The sequence below is a fragment of the Athene noctua genome, chromosome 4 (assembly GCF_965140245.1).
Source record: "Athene noctua chromosome 4, bAthNoc1.hap1.1, whole genome shotgun sequence".
In the NCBI taxonomy this organism is placed as follows: domain Eukaryota; kingdom Metazoa; phylum Chordata; class Aves; order Strigiformes; family Strigidae; genus Athene; species Athene noctua.
In genome coordinates this window covers 32,041,144-32,056,905 of record NC_134040.1, presented here as the reverse complement: position 1 = coordinate 32,056,905, position 15,762 = coordinate 32,041,144, and the positions used below count along the sequence as shown (strand labels likewise).

General features: G+C 38.0%; 1 protein-coding gene across 8 annotated transcripts in view; it reads right to left on the bottom strand.

Annotated features, from left to right (window-relative positions):
- Positions 1-15,670, bottom strand: part of TRMT9B (tRNA methyltransferase 9B (putative)) — a 141,868-nt gene extending 126,198 nt beyond the window's left edge. For 2 of the 8 annotated variants that reach the window (XM_074904869.1, XM_074904871.1), the window contains exons 1-5: positions 15,517-15,670; positions 14,997-15,120; positions 13,254-13,374; positions 10,742-10,827; positions 9,816-9,866 (exon numbers count right to left, since the gene is read on the bottom strand). The gene's annotated coding sequence lies outside the window, so the exon portion shown is untranslated. Of the gene's footprint in view, positions 1-9,815; positions 9,867-10,741; positions 10,828-13,253; positions 13,727-14,996; positions 15,121-15,516 lie in introns of those variants that run through there. The other 6 variants (XM_074904874.1, XM_074904881.1, XM_074904876.1 and 3 more) reach the window with 4 other exon arrangements.
- Positions 15,671-15,762: the final 92 nt, after the last annotated feature.

Below are 15,762 nucleotides of genomic sequence, written 5' to 3'. Positions count from 1 at the left end.
GGAGTAGACAGTCTTTGTGTGGTGAAAATAGTTTACTCATTTGGCACAAAACGATATAATAATGCCATTCATCAGAAAAACATACAGATGGCAGTTGGATTGTCTCAGCAAAGGTTCATATTCTGCATTCTCCCTCTCAAGTAAAGTTGTCCTTGGTTTTCATGATGACTCATCTGATGCTGCCTGGTGGGCAACTACAGTGCTAAAAGCCTAGTGGGGATGTGGGGACAGAGAATACAGCCTGGCAGGCATTCCAGGACTTCTCTGATGTCCAAATTCACACTTTCAGTAAAAGCTAACATATTTTCAAATACATTCCTGCCAATTCTGACTTCCTTTCCTGAGATCTCTGTGACATCTTTCATTCTGTTGCCATCTGGAAACATTTTATGCATCTGTTGAACATCAGTTCATAAATCTCTCTTGAACAAAGGATCACTCTGAAGACAATTCTTGAACTCACTATATCTACTCTCTTGCTTTGTGTATGTTCAGTATGTGATCAGGAAAATCTGTAAGAGTGACAGACTGACAAATTCTACCTAATTAGTACTCACCAGATTTAGCCAGTTATCTTCAGCACTTCAAGCAATGTTCTACCAGTGTAAGATCTTGCTTTTCTAATTCTAAATACCTGAAGATTTGAATAATTCAAAAAGAATTATTCAATGGTATTATGTCTCTCACCAAGTTTAAAGATATTTCAAACCTCAAATGAATAAGTAATGCAATGTAAACTGCACAAAAACTAAGCATGAGATAAAAAAAGAGTGGAAGTGCAAGGAAAATAACATTACGGAACACAATTTGCATTCTGGATGCTATCTTGAAAAAAAACAGCCTTTGAAAGATTATTACATGTCAAAAAAAAATCTACCAAACAATACAAATAAATTACTTATTTAAGATGGGTTCAATCCAGATGCACTTTATTACCACCTGCACTACTAGACTAAATGGGGGGTAAATTTAAAAAAAAAAACCCACCTCAATTAAAAGTATTTTCTCCCGCTTAATTCCAACTAGGTTTTCTCCATGAAACAAAACCAATAACAAACAAAATTATTTTAATGCACTACCATGCAACAAATAGATAATGTACTTACCAACCACCCCCCCCCTCCACACACACACTATATTGATGGAATATCAGATATAGACAAACACAATATATTTGCTATGGTTAAGACAGAGACAGCCACAAAGATAGCTTGCTCCCTACAGTACAGGAGATCTACAAGAAAGGCAGGAATAAAACTCAGTTCTTGCAAGCCCCTGTTTTAACCGCATCATCCCCTTTAAGAATTCCCCGTTGTAAAGAAATTTCTTTTGATAGAGACATTTTTTTCTTTTTTTAAAAAGAGCTCTAACATAGGAGCAAACACTGTTCCCATTTTTTTAAAGGGCTTTCAGATTTATGCTGGCCTAAATGTGAACAGAAGTTGCTCTATAAGTTTTAAAGATACTTGGCTAGACACCAAACACTGCACTTATACAAGGCCATATAATCACCTGACACTTGTAGCTGTCTTGCTGATTTTCCAAGAATTTTAATCCTCTTTTCCTGAAACTATTCCTTTAGTGAGAAAACATATTTACTCTATCATTTATATGCTTGCTTTGGAGACAGTTTCATTTATCAAACACGAGAATAATATTTTCCACTGTGAAACATCAGAAATCCAGAGATTTTTTCATACAGCAAAATACAAGTGTGGCTTGTCATATAAAAGGGCCTTTTCCTCAACTGTGCACTCCCAGGCTGCTTCTACGCATTTAAAAGCCTTTCTACAGAATAATGAAGCTTCCCAGTTTTTCCTTTCTGCCAAACAGACAAATCATCATGCCAGCAAGTAATGCACATTGCTGGTGCACAGCAATTACGAGACTGTGCAAAGAGCAGACCAGAGATAGCTACCTGACAGTTGGAGGCAGAAGTAACTTGAACTTCCTATTATCATAGGTTTGGGGTTTATAGAATGTTTAAATATATAACTAACCTATTCACTTTGCTTTATATTTATTTTTATATTTTATGTCAGATATAAAATGTAATGGGTCAAATCCCTAGCCCCACGAAGTCAATGGAAGTTTTAACTACAGACTTCAGAGAAATCAAAATCTGTCCCATTATTACTCAAAATGTTTCTAATTAGTGACTATACAATTAGAGCTATTCATTAACAATTATTTTGGCATCTGTTTTTTGCATGTATAATTTACACTTACAACCTTTGTAGTAATTAAAGGTCGATAAAGTGACAACAGAATATATTAAGAAGTCTCTGAACCACAAATTGAGGGAAGCCAGAACAATACTCCAGGGAATTACCTCTTCACTTTCAGAAGGATTATTGCCTGCTTTTCTTACAACAACAGAGTAACAGATTGGTTGTGACTGGAAGTGACCACTGGAGGTCTTTGGTCCATCCTCTGCTCAAAGGATGGTGAACTAGAGCAGGCTGCTCAGGACATATCCACTCTGTTTTTTAATATTTCCAAGGATGAAGACTCCACAAGCTCTCTGGGCAACCTGTTCCAGAGTTTGATCACCCTCACAGTAAAAAAACCTTTTCTTATTTTTAAGTATTTTCAGTTTGTGCCCATTGCCTCTTGTTCTGTGACTTCTTTGCAGTGGTGTCACCTTGTAATTGTACATATATTGGGGGAATATTTGGAAATCTCCACTGCTGCAAAACCACCAGCATAACTCCACTTCAGCTGCACAAAAGATCACTCAAAACATTATTCACTGTCAATCACAAATGTGTCAAAGCAGATTTAAATTCCCACCATACTCCTACATAAGCACTTCCTAGTATTACTCCTGCAAACAGTTTTTCCCTAAAAAACAGGTCTATCTCATAGCATTTCTGTATCATCTGAGGTTCCAGAAAGGGCTTGTCATATAAAAGGGGTGGAGGGTAGGTGAGGAAATGAGCTGTGCCTAGAAAGTCAGAGCAAGTTCTTAGAAAACAAGATTTACTTCTGTAGCTGCATGATCCATAAAGTAGGAGGAAAAGGAGGAGAGCATGAAATTAATGGCTGGAAAGAGCCACTGACAACTCTGTAGCAACTACCATTCCGTGCTTTCCAACACTCTCCTCACTTAACATGCATGAGCAAAGCAGCAAGAAGGGACTACAGGCTGTACACAGGGCTGCAGCTCTGGCACAGATGGAGCAGACAGTGACTTCTCCTAGCAGCCTAATACTCTTGGCATCTGCTTCTTTTGCCTATGCCCAAAAACAGTCTTCAGTGGAAATTTCTCCAGTGCAAAACCAACTGCTAGTCTGTGGCTACACCATGCATTTTATTGGAGGCCACCGAAAGATGGAGTACGTAAGGACAAAAGTCAGTTGCTTAAAAGCAAGCACAACTGCAGGAATATTTTTCTGTGTGAACATAAGGGATTCCATATTCTTGCTTAATGTCTGAAATGCCCACAATCTCTAATATGAATGAGCTTTGGTGACCCAGAACTCAGTTGCCTTCCGCAGGGATTATGCAGATCAAGTACAGAAACTGTCCTATGGCACTCATTAAGTTCAAACTCTATGACAAACCAAAAGGAATTAAATATAAAGTTGCAGTTATTTATTAAAATTCCTGCATAATTGGAACAGTTATGCATAATGGAATGAAACAGCTAAAAAATTAATCTGTTAATGAAATTAACAGTAAATTAAACCTGACTATTATAGTTTATTGATTTTGTTGTTTTCAGTAACTACACTCTTCCGCTGAAAACTGAATCTCAATAAAAAATGCAGTTTTTAAAACTTCACTACCAACATCGTCATACTAAATAATTATTTGTAAGGTTGGCAACAATCTCTATTTTTGTCTTTATCTTCACTTTCCTAAAACTGCACCTCTCTTACATCCAAACATATATGACTTCTGGGATGCATTATTTATGATAAAGTAATTAGAAAATTGTTTAAAATCTCAACCCATTAGTGTAATGCAAATAGAGTTGACTTCAGTTTCTTGCTTGAAAGATTTTTTGACAAATAATGCAGTTGTTAACTGCCAATTTTCTAGTGAGAAAACTAAACATAATTTCAAACTATGATATTTTGTTTTCTCCATCTCATCTAAAACATTGTTCCCAACTAGTTTATTAAACACTGAATATATCTCCAACTCTGCCCATTTACCAAGTTAAGCAGGAGTTCAAACTTCCATTCCTTCTAAGGACCAGGCCTGCAGGAAAACATCCGTCTGGAGATCTGTGAATTTTTTTCTGCATTGTGAGAAGTATATTCTGGCCAGAGAATCTAGCTTGTACCACAGAACAAGTACATTGAGCCCCTCTAACATTCCCATGTGCTACTGACCTCAAATGGAAAATGCTGAGAGCTGAATTTACATGAAATAAAGCATGTTAGGTCAGGTGTTAATAAATAAATATAAAGAAATATAATTTTAGGGATGTGTCTTTGTACATCCATCTGTCTGTATCCCAACTGAGCAAGCAAAAATTGAAAAAAATTTCTGTTCTATCTGGAATTTAAAAAAGAAATTGGACACTGCTTTAGAAAAAAAAATTCCTAATTTCATTCAGCACTGCCTAAGACCTTACATGAATAACAATTAAATTTTTTATAAGTATTATTAATTGGCTTCACAATTCATTTTTAATTGATCATTGTGTCTGCAACAGGATGTTGCATCTGCAACAGGAGAAATAATTGCAGAGGTTTCTCAAAGCAATATGTACATTTTGATAGGGTGGTGCTGGCAGTCTATAGTATGGGCTAAAGCAGGAATAGAGGTATGCACTGCTAATACTTTCAAAACTAATACCAATTTCTTTGGAGGGAAGCTTGTTCACATTATAAACCATTCAAAAGATCCTTTTCTTTCCTTTAACCTGCAACACGCCATAGTGATCCTGACCAGAAGACCACTGTACATCAAGAAGCTAGTGACCCACACAGCAGCTAACCTGAGTGGGTCCACCAGGCCTGTGCTGCACACCTGGTTTGACCTTCAGGCCTCTGTGAAACACATACACCTCAGCCGCAGGATAAACTGAGCCAGCTCATTGCAACCAGCAGCTCCTGCTTGGTACCAGTCATTCCACCACCTGCGTGTCCTTCCCTTTATCTAAAAGTGCAGCAAGGAGTTTTCTTGTGAATACCCTTTCTGTTTGACAGTAGAAATGATGATCTGCTTACTTGCAAGAAAAACCTATAATAGCTTGAATAACCAAAATGGGGTAGGTCTTTCTAAAATAGGACCTGCACAGCACACTGATCACAGGGAAGAAAAACTACTGAAAGTTCTGGAATGCAGAAAAGCACACTGTACCACTTTTACAGATTTTTTTTAAACATTTACTAGCGCTTATTACTCTCTTCATTTAAAACTCTACTTAATTTTTGTTTCAGAAAACACTAAGTCTTACAGAAGCTAATGCAAACTGTTTTTAAAAAGCTTGTAAATACTTTGTTCACAGGTACGTACATACATGTTCATGCATATATTTAAATTTTAATAGGATAATGACATGAGAATTGTAGGAATGAAGTATGCAGTGGAAACAATAGTGGAATCTAAGGTAAAACCCTGTATTCTGAAATCCAAAATTTTCAAAAAAATCAACTGACTAGAACATCTAAGAATTGTACAAGTGAGTATTTAAAAACAACGATCAATCTTTCTATAGGAATTCTTATTTCTTATGTAAATCACGTTAAAGCAAGGTTGATTTTAAAGCAAGATTTCTTAAAACAGTAATTCTGGGGAGAAACTGTTATGTGCAATAAGAATTGATAAAAGCATTATGGCTTTCCATTGAGATCCTCAGAATGGTAGTCACTGTCTCACAATGAAGGAGCACCAGGACTGAAGACTTCTTTCAGACTTACTGACACATGTTACCGTTCATACTCTCCTGTTTGGAGCAAAAAAGGAAGGATCAGAGGTTCCTCCCAGCTACTGTGCTCTCAAAACACTGTCAACACAGGGAAATAAGCTATAGTACAATCTGAACACAACCTATATTTTGCTTTAGGTGACATCAGAAGGTAGCCACATCCATGACTTGCCAGCTTTATGCCATCTGGAAAGAGGTGATTTCAGTTAGAAGGACAGCTTGGTCTCACTAGTGCAAATATAATCAAAGAGATTTGCAGTATGTCTTTGGAAAATGCAAATGATCTGTTTGCTTCCACCTTCTTCCTAGTATTACTTATTCTACCTAAATTTCCCTCTTCAAATATTTCTCTTACAATATAAGTCTTTTTCAATGAGAAAGACATCTGGAAAAATTAAACTATAGGCTGGTGCCTTTTTTGCTCACATTTCATCATTCTCGGCATGCAGACTCTGATATGCTGTAATCTATCAGTACACAGTTTATTCAGAAACCTTTCATTCTGATGTATTATTGTTTACTTAACCATAACAGTTAATACTTACATACTCTGCCTAAGATATGAATCAGCCCTACAATCAGTATAACCTGCTTTTAAGCCTGGAATCAATTACTGGGTTGAGTATTAATTTTATTAATGATGTTGCAGAACTCAAGAATTCTGAGTCTGCTAGCCCCCAGGCATTAGTACTGTAAACATCAGAGTATCCCACTCACCATTTCTATCAAGGTAATACAAATACCAAAAAAAGAACCTCAAAAAGGAATTTTTTTAAAAAATAAATGTTTAAATACAATAAAGAAAAATATGTTGCACCTTCTATTTCTACAATTAATAATAAATATTTACATCTAGTCTACACGGATGTCCTGGTTCAGCTAGGATAGGGTTAAGTTTCCCCAGCAATGGGGAGGGAGCTCCAGCCGGGTTATTCCATACCATGCTGATGTCAGGTTGGGCACCCAAGCGCGGGAACAGTTTCTGGGATTGCTTTTGTCCCTGACGGTACCCGCAACAGGACTGCTGTATCCTTGTGGTATATCTCTGTATATCTCTTGTCCTGTTGTTATTACACTTACTGCTATTGCTATTGTTGTTCGGATTATTATTTGTTACACTGTTGTATTAAATTTTTCCTTATCTCAACCCCGGGGTTAGTATCCCACTCGCTGCCCTGTCTGGTCCAAGGGTGGCGGAAGGACAACAGCAACATGGTCTCGGGTCCCAGCAGGGCCTAAACCACAACAGTTAACTTTTGGCTTAGATTTATGGCCAGGAATTGGGGTGTTAAAGCAATATCAGGGGGAAGATGAAATACTACAGGAGTGATGAAACTTGACACAATGAGCCATACATCAAATCTCCACAGCTGAGAGCCCCAGGACACCAACCAAGTACTTTGTAACAAGAAGGCTCTGCAATGTGTCAGAAAGGAAAACAATGACAACAGCTTGTCAAGTTTTCAGCTCTTCAGTGAAGGACAGCATGAACTGGGTGTGAGGTGGGGCTCTCAGGTGATCGGCCAATACCAACCCAGCAAAATGCGAATGTGAAACAGATCCAGCATGGCAGCAAACCCCTGAAAAACAGCAGGATAAGCTGTTCACTTAAAGCATTGTGATTTTTTTGATTAGAGGTACAATATGAAGATAAATAGAATACATTATGTGATTTAAAAAATACTCTCATATGCATGGGTTTATCACAGTCTTTCAGCTCTTGTGAAACCCTTCCCTGGAAAATCAGGAGTTGTGGGACACAAATGATTAAAAAAGACCCCTAAAATATAGTGCTTATATGTAGTATGACAAGGACAGAACATGTAAGACAGAATCCGTTTGGGACAGGTTACTTACCGTAGAGACACCTGGGAGAAAGTGTGATCAGCCTACACTCATATGACTGAAACTTTGTACCACTGCATGGAAAAATTATGTCCAATATATGTTGGAGGGGAAAAAAAAGTCTTATTGTTTTTTCAGGAATGAAAATGAAATTAAATGAGGTGTTCTTTTGTCTCTACATAGATCGTTTGTGGACAACAGCCAAAGACCAGATACTCATTTAACCTGTTGCATAAATATGGTGAAGGAGAAATAGGTAGGAGAAAGACTGAAACACCAAATGTTCTTTACACAGTCATGCTGAAATTAAGAATTTGAGAGTGCTCACTTCTCTCCTGTATGATCCTGTGCTCCACCGAAAAAAACTAAGTCTCCAAATTCAATCCTGTCATCTGCTGTCTTTGGCAGAAGTGATATAAAAGTGTACATTTCCTACAGTATGCTTGTAGGAAAAGCTGAAAAGATGTGCCTATATTCACAATGTGCTGCTATGTGATGCTACTAATGTTCAAGAACCAAACAGTACATAAGTAATAGTAAATAGGTATGAACCAATGTAGAAAGGCAATATTGAATAGTCAGAATGAACTGTAACATTTATCTTGATGCTGAGATAAATTATTGTCAATTAGGCCATTTAATTAAATGTTTTCTGCCATCTTGATTAAATTTAAAATAATCACTTTTGTCCAGCTCAGATTTTCTTCACATAACGCTACATTTAGTAGAGTACTATCCATAGTCTCTGAAGAATATTCATGTATTGTCTGTTCTCACTGATGGCAAATAGTTGCCCTAAGTTTTAAAACCTCTGAAGGAAGGATGCTCATTAGATAAGAAAAAAGCAGATATACATGCAAACTCTATCAAACTCTATGAATGAGAAATATCTAAGACAAGAAGAAGTTGCTGCTCTGATCCTAAAGAGTTAATCTAAGAAGAATAAGTAAATCCAAATTTTGTAACTGTATCAACACCTTTTGGTTTTTTAAAGACTAGTAAGTTTATCATTAACTATCTGGAAACTCAGTGATTTATCTAGTATTGATGTATACTGTCTAGCTGTAGGCAAAGGTACCTGACAATCATGGTCAATAGTATTATACTCCACCTGAAGTCCAGTCTAGCAGTAACTTTTTTTTTTTCCTCACCACTAAAAGTAGGCTGCAAAGTATTTTCTGATTTCTGTATGCGTTTACTAAAATGTATTTTAATTCACTGAAACTCTGAATTTAATTCCACGTTTATCACTGACTTGCCAGAAAAGAAAGTTGTGCTTTTTCAAGAGGCTAAATGTCAAGCAGAATAAGCTTTTTTTCTTCCTTCTCCCTTGGTTTAAGATTTGGTTTTACAATAGAGGCATACTTCTAATGCAAATACAACAAAATGACTAATTTTCCCCCCTCTTTTTTAATCATATAAGAATGAACAGCAATAACTATTAGAAATTAAAAGAGAATTCTCCTATTTGGCAGAATATATTCAAAACTAAATATATATGAATATAATTTATCTCAGAGGATGACCATAAGTATATGCAAAACATCCAATATATAAACAGATACTAAAATAAATTGTCCTAGAACACAGAACATATATCCCAATCATTATCTTTCACTTTTGCTATACATTATTTTAAAAATAACCAGCTTGTACTTCTTGAATGTGAAATCATTAATACCCAGAAAAAAAAAATTAGTATATGCAACACAACTGCTAGCCAGCAACTTTCAGCTGAAGGAAAACATCCTGATAAACTGAAAAAATGATTACTTACTTGCTTTTTGCACTTTCTTAGCGATCAATTTTTATTTTAAAAAATCCTTCTTTAATTAAAGTCTTTTTAGTACTTTCTTAGCTATTATTCTGCTTTTTGTTCATTATTCAGTTACAGTCCTGCACTAAGAGCTTTAATTTCAAGAATAAGTATCTGATTATTCAGTTCTGTATCTCTTTAAATTTAGTAACTCATGCCATAAGTGCATTATTATTTGAATAATTACAATGTATATTAATAGGAGCGAATGTTCCACTGAGTATTTAGCTATTTTATAAATCTGTAGATTATATGTGACTCTCCTACCAGGCAACAATGGCAGAAGGAAGGAGTCCAATCAGTCCAAGGGTTCTTTTCCTAAAGAAAAGACAAATATGACTCATGTCATATCTGGAGCCAAATTACTTTTTTAAGCTGGAGAAATTTAAAATAAAACCTTCTTGATCTCATTTTTAAGTTTGTTGTCTTGCACACATAGCAACATTCAGCTATCTTTTGGAATGCACAACCACGTATCATAACATATGGGAAACAAAAAAATACAATGAACTGAAATGAGTGACTCCACTCATTGGTGTTTCCAGGACAGTCAACATATTTCCACAATTTCAAAGTATAAGTGTCAGATTTATCAAACCCCACTTATTAATGGCAGTTGGTATTAATATCCATACAAACATATTCATATATATCCAAACATGCCAATATTATGTGTGACAACTGTGTAGCATTTTAGAAGGGGATACATTTAGTCCTGGTACAAAGCAAAGGAACAAGTTAACTGGACACTTAAAATTATGTGATTGCAAACTGTTTCAGTTTTCTGTTTTTCCTCTCCCCCCCAAAAAATCTAGAACTTCACATGAAATACCCACGTATGCTATACAGTATGTATGATGAAGTTCAGTACCATCCTGAGGCATCACGGTTGTCTAATGCTAGTCTGCAAGAAATGCAGCAGTATTATTGCAACTCCTTAGAAACTTAACTCAGGCCAGGACACAGACATCACAGTGTCCTTACAATCCGTAGCCCAGAGTCCTCTCTTAACGTTTGGATCCAATTACCATTCTGTTAAGAAAATGGAGTAGGGCTTGCTGTATTCTGTTAAATCACAGCCAGGATAACAGAAGAAAGTGAGAAAACAAATGCCTCTCATATAGCAACCTATTGTTGCTGTGTATCCCCATTAAACAAAAAAAGATTCAACATATGTCGAAAAGTAATCCTACCCAGCAAGAGACAGGGCTACTGAAAACAAAGACTCTGCTCCATTCCTGTTAAAGTTGTGCCGCTGTGAAGCGAAGAATCCTGTAGTCTGTAGGAATAGAAACGATGTGTGAGATTTATCCCAAGGAACGGGGCATTTAGCAGGGAGTGACACATCCTCATCTCTAATTCATGCTCCTAAGGCAATTTAAATTCATGCAGTCACTCTTTAAGATAGATTAGTTGTGAGGAGGAGATGGGTTTAAACACTCAGAACCAAACAAAATCTTCCAACTCTCAGTAATCTAACAGACTGGTTGTTAAATAAAAGGTTATTCAATCTCCCCATCCTTCATGCTAAACGCAAGCAGCTACAGCAAACTAAGAATCTCTGAATATGAATGTATGCTTGGTGTGGCCTGAGAACACTGACAAAAGAGAGCCCTTGGACACTTAAACTGAGGTCTGTAAACGGCTGAATGGGAAATAGGTGCTAAACTGCTCTAGCGGCTACACACTGAATGTGCACAGAAGTAAAACCCTAGATACTCAAGAGATACAAATTAAAACCAAGGAAGACCCTTCTGATTTTAGGCATCTCCTGGGTTAGGCAGCAGCTGTGTGAGATTTCTCAGATTGCATTTTGGGATTTAGGCACCTGAATTCTCCCTAAATCCTGCTTTAGGTATTTAAGTCCTTTATTGGATCTAGCCAATAAACTGTGTCATTACTCTACCTGGTTAAGTATCTTACATCCTATTATGCTTTGCCTCCCTTTTTATTTTTCATGAGATACTTATCTTTCCAACATGTAGTTAACTGTTTATCCTCCGTGCAGTTGTTGGGTTTTTTTTATACTTACTAGTGCATACATAATTACTAAGTGTAATTAAATAATTTACTAAGGGCCTTATTTCCACAGTTCCAATTTTCTCAAAGGGAACTGAGATCCTTTGGAAAACCCATACTGCAGTGTGGTACAGAAATGCCAGAGATAGTGGTAGCAGTCTAGCCCTGTTCAGTTCAACTTAACTAACTTTTGGGACCAAGCAGCAAATGCAGTTTTGTGACCTCTCGTACTTAAAAAATTACTCAAAGCCAACTTCTGCCCAACACTGTTGCACAAAGGTTGGCATTTGTTTTACTGCAGTGATGCTGAGCATTTTTCTATTTAAAAGTCTGTCTGCCAGAACTCACTAAAGCCGCAAAAGTCTACTAAGCAACAAAGAACAAACTGAAATAAAACAAAACCAAGTTGACTTTGAGCATTATTTCTTAGCCGGGGCTGAAGTGACTCAAACATCAGCTAAGGTCCTCAAATGCTGTTCAAGAATTGCTTTGTTTAATATGGTTTGATATTTCCTTTTTCCATGTTTATTTTTTCTTAGAAGGTGTTAGGTTCTCAGTAGAACAATTAGTTCTCAGGAAAATTATGACTCTTTTTTTTAAGAGTATGACATATTTGCCTAATCTAATCTTTCTCCAATTCATGTTATTTTGCCTTTGCTACACATATCTTGGCAAAAAGTTACAACAGCTGGATAGCTAACTAGCTACCTTTAAAGAAATAGAGGTAAACAGCCAGAAAGCCATTACCACATTTCTCTTAGAATATAACCACCTTCTTTGGGTTAACTAATTTTTCTTGGGATATATGCCAAGAAAGACTGTAAAATGGCTCCAGATTTCCAGTACACAGGTATTAATTTTTAGGTCCACTGCTTGCCTGTTCCCTCAGCCTGGGTTGGTTTTGCTTCATTTTGTTTATACTGCTGTTGTTTTCTGAAGATCTTAAATCAGAATAATTGTGTATAATGTATCTAAAGCAGATTAAAATACAACTTCAAACACTATTTTATTGTCATCTCATGTTTAATTGGCTTGTGCACACTACTTGTACAAGGCATTGCTTATAGAAACATCGAATCAACAGCTTAAGTAATAGTACTTTGTGGGTACCTCTCTGAACAAGGACAACCAAGACTTACATAAGCAGTTGTAAAATACTGCTGCTCTACAGTAGGAAGGGAAGGGACAACTCCCAAAGTCTTTCTTAGAATGGTCCACATGAACTGCACAATGACATGGTTTGGTTTTGAAGTATCATTTATCTGACCCTACCCTACAAGAGAAAAAAAAAGAACAACACGGGTTTTTGTGCGTGCGCTATTTTTAGTGGAGTGGTGGTGGAGGTGTATGTTATCTAATCTAATAAAAAGTTACATGTCTTTTTTTTTTCCTCTTACATAATTATCACATCCTGATGGCAACACAGTTAAAGATTAGAAAACTGATTTTTTTTCTTGTTTAAATATGCCAAAAGTGAAATAATACACCAAAGTGTGAAGAATCAACTGTAGCTTAAAGATATAAGAATGACCACACTGGGTGATAACAAGGTCCAGCTAGGCCCAGTACACACTTTCCAGCGGTAATAAAAACTAAGAGCTAGAGAGTAAGGACAAGGTGAATACAGAGTCAGATTTCTCCCCAAATAATCTCTCAGATTCCAGAGATCTGTGTCTCAGGGATTACCTTTATGTAATGGATTCTTTTATATGAACTTCTTCATACTCTTCCTGAACTCAGCTGTAGAATGCCAGGCTCCAAAAGTACTTCATATCCAGAGGATTCCCTCTATTCCTGCAGCATACTGCTGGCATACATTTAAGGACAAATTTGAAGGCTGTATCTTCAATTTAATGAACTTCAACTTTCTACAACCACCAGAACAAACTTAAGCAAAAATCAATCTTTTGTCTATCAGAATCTAGATAATTTCTTTTCTTAATGCATGGAAGCCCTGAGTTTCCAAGAGAGACCTAAGACAATAAGGGCAACTGTGTATGTAGAAAACAGCATGTATCGCAAACATCAGGAGACAGTGAGGGGATACAGTGACAGCAAGTACTGCTAGCAGAAAGAGCAAGCTCTGAAGAAAAACACTGAAGATAGATTTTGACGTGGTAGAAATCCATACCCATCTATTCATCCATCCTACCCCAACTCTCTTCTTTCAATGTTTTCAATTGTTGTGAAGTGAAAGACGATGGGAAAAACCTCAACTCTTCTGCTCCAAGACCCCAAGACTGATAAAGCCATTATTTAATTCCTGTACACTGGGAATTATGCAAAACAGCTGACTGTAGATGACAATACTGCTTGAATCATTGGTATAAATTCTAACATATGAACTTTTACAGGAGTTATTGGAAGTAGCAACAGTGGTAAGAAACAGGTTTTCATTTCTATTTGTTTTTAATTGTTCCTGCAGAGGACAACCTTACTATCCTAATTCCAGCTTTTTAAGGAAGTCCCACAAAGCCCTGAACTTTGTCCTGTTTTAATTTTCTTCTCCATTTCCACAAGTAATCTAATCTGAAATGCATAATAAACTACTGTTCTCTTTACTGATGGCCAACAGTAGTACTTTCAGTTTTACTCATGTCCAAATTCTCCGCTAATCTCCCAGATAATTTGTGAAGGGCCAACTCACACTTGACACATCTAAAACAGAATCCACAACTCATTAAAACCATTCATAATAATTCAAAGTGTTTTACCTCATCCCATCACCATTCAAGTTCTCACTACAGGCATCTATTTGATCTTTCCTTAGACTGTCATTTCCTAACTCCATTTTTTTTTTGCATTATTCTGAGATGCTCTTTCCTATCCATGTTTAAAATATACCCATGTTCTCCCTCATATTTCAATTATGGTAACATTTTTTTTCTTTGACTTTAGGAATTTGAAAGACACTGTAAAGGCAAAGGATGCAGTTTAGAGTGGCTGAGTTCAGACAAAACACACCTAATTCCAGATGTGTCTAGTTATTTACAGCCATGGTATCTTTGCCTATAGCCTCTTAGTAACCTTCAATATCATCCTCCAGCATATCATGTAAAATACAGCTTAAGGCAAATGTACCTTTGCTCCTTTCATAAGGATATAAATGAATTTTCATGATGTGTAAGCCTTGTCTGTAAGGTTTTAGAAAAACTGCTATATTTATCAGAGACTTCTGAATTTATGACAGCCTTCTGACGTTAAAAAAAAAAAAAAAGCACCACATCAGCTATAAATACATAGCACTTACGCAGTAGACTTTAAGTTTTCATTAGAGGCTGATATACATCTGGAAACCCTGAAGATTTCACCGTGAAATTGCACTGTGACTACTATTTGGTTTAGGTAAAACATATGAGGTACTTCCCCTTGACTTACTATTTTACACTTTGGGGTAGTGCATGTAAGTAGTAAAATAGCTCAACTTACTATTTTACACTTTGGAAACCATAAAGTTTACTGCACCATCTGGGTGTTACAGCACAGCACATGCACAGCGGGTCTAAACAATGACAGCATCGGACCCCATCCTACAGGCGTGCGACACGAAGTGCTGGAAACATTCAAGAAAAGAGAAGGAAATACATAAACCCTAAGGACAAAGAGCTTTTGCTTTATCTTGCAACTTTTATCTTATCGTGTCCTCCATCGAAAAACTAACACAGGGGGAAGAGGGGCCAGCCCAAGCGGCCGGAGGCGAGCGTGAGCAGCAGCCGCCGAGGGCGGTCGCGCTCCGGCTGCCCGACGGGCACACGCCCGGCCAAGCCTCGGGCGCCGCGGCAGCTACAGATCCCCGGCCCCCCGCCAGGCGCTCGCAAACCCGCCGGAGACCCTGTCCCCGCCCCGGCGGCTCTGGCCACCCGCGCCCGGCTGCCTCCCGCGCCTCCTACCCGCCCCCCAGCCCCAGCCCGCTGCTAACGCCCGGCCCGTCCCCCGCCGCCGCCCTCACCAGAGCAGCCGCTCCTAGGAGCCAGCCCGGAGCCCGCGGGTCTGTCCCTCTTCCCCGGCCAACTACCCTCCTCCCCCCGGCCCGGCTGAGGCACTCCCTCCCCGCCACGCTCTCTCTCGGCCCCGGGGCAGGAGAGGCGGGGAGGGCTGCACCGCGCCGGGCGGCGCGGGTCGAGAGAGAGCGGAGCTCCCGCGCCCCACGCCCCCGCCGCCGGCCGGGCCTCCCCCGTCCCCCTTCCACCCACGT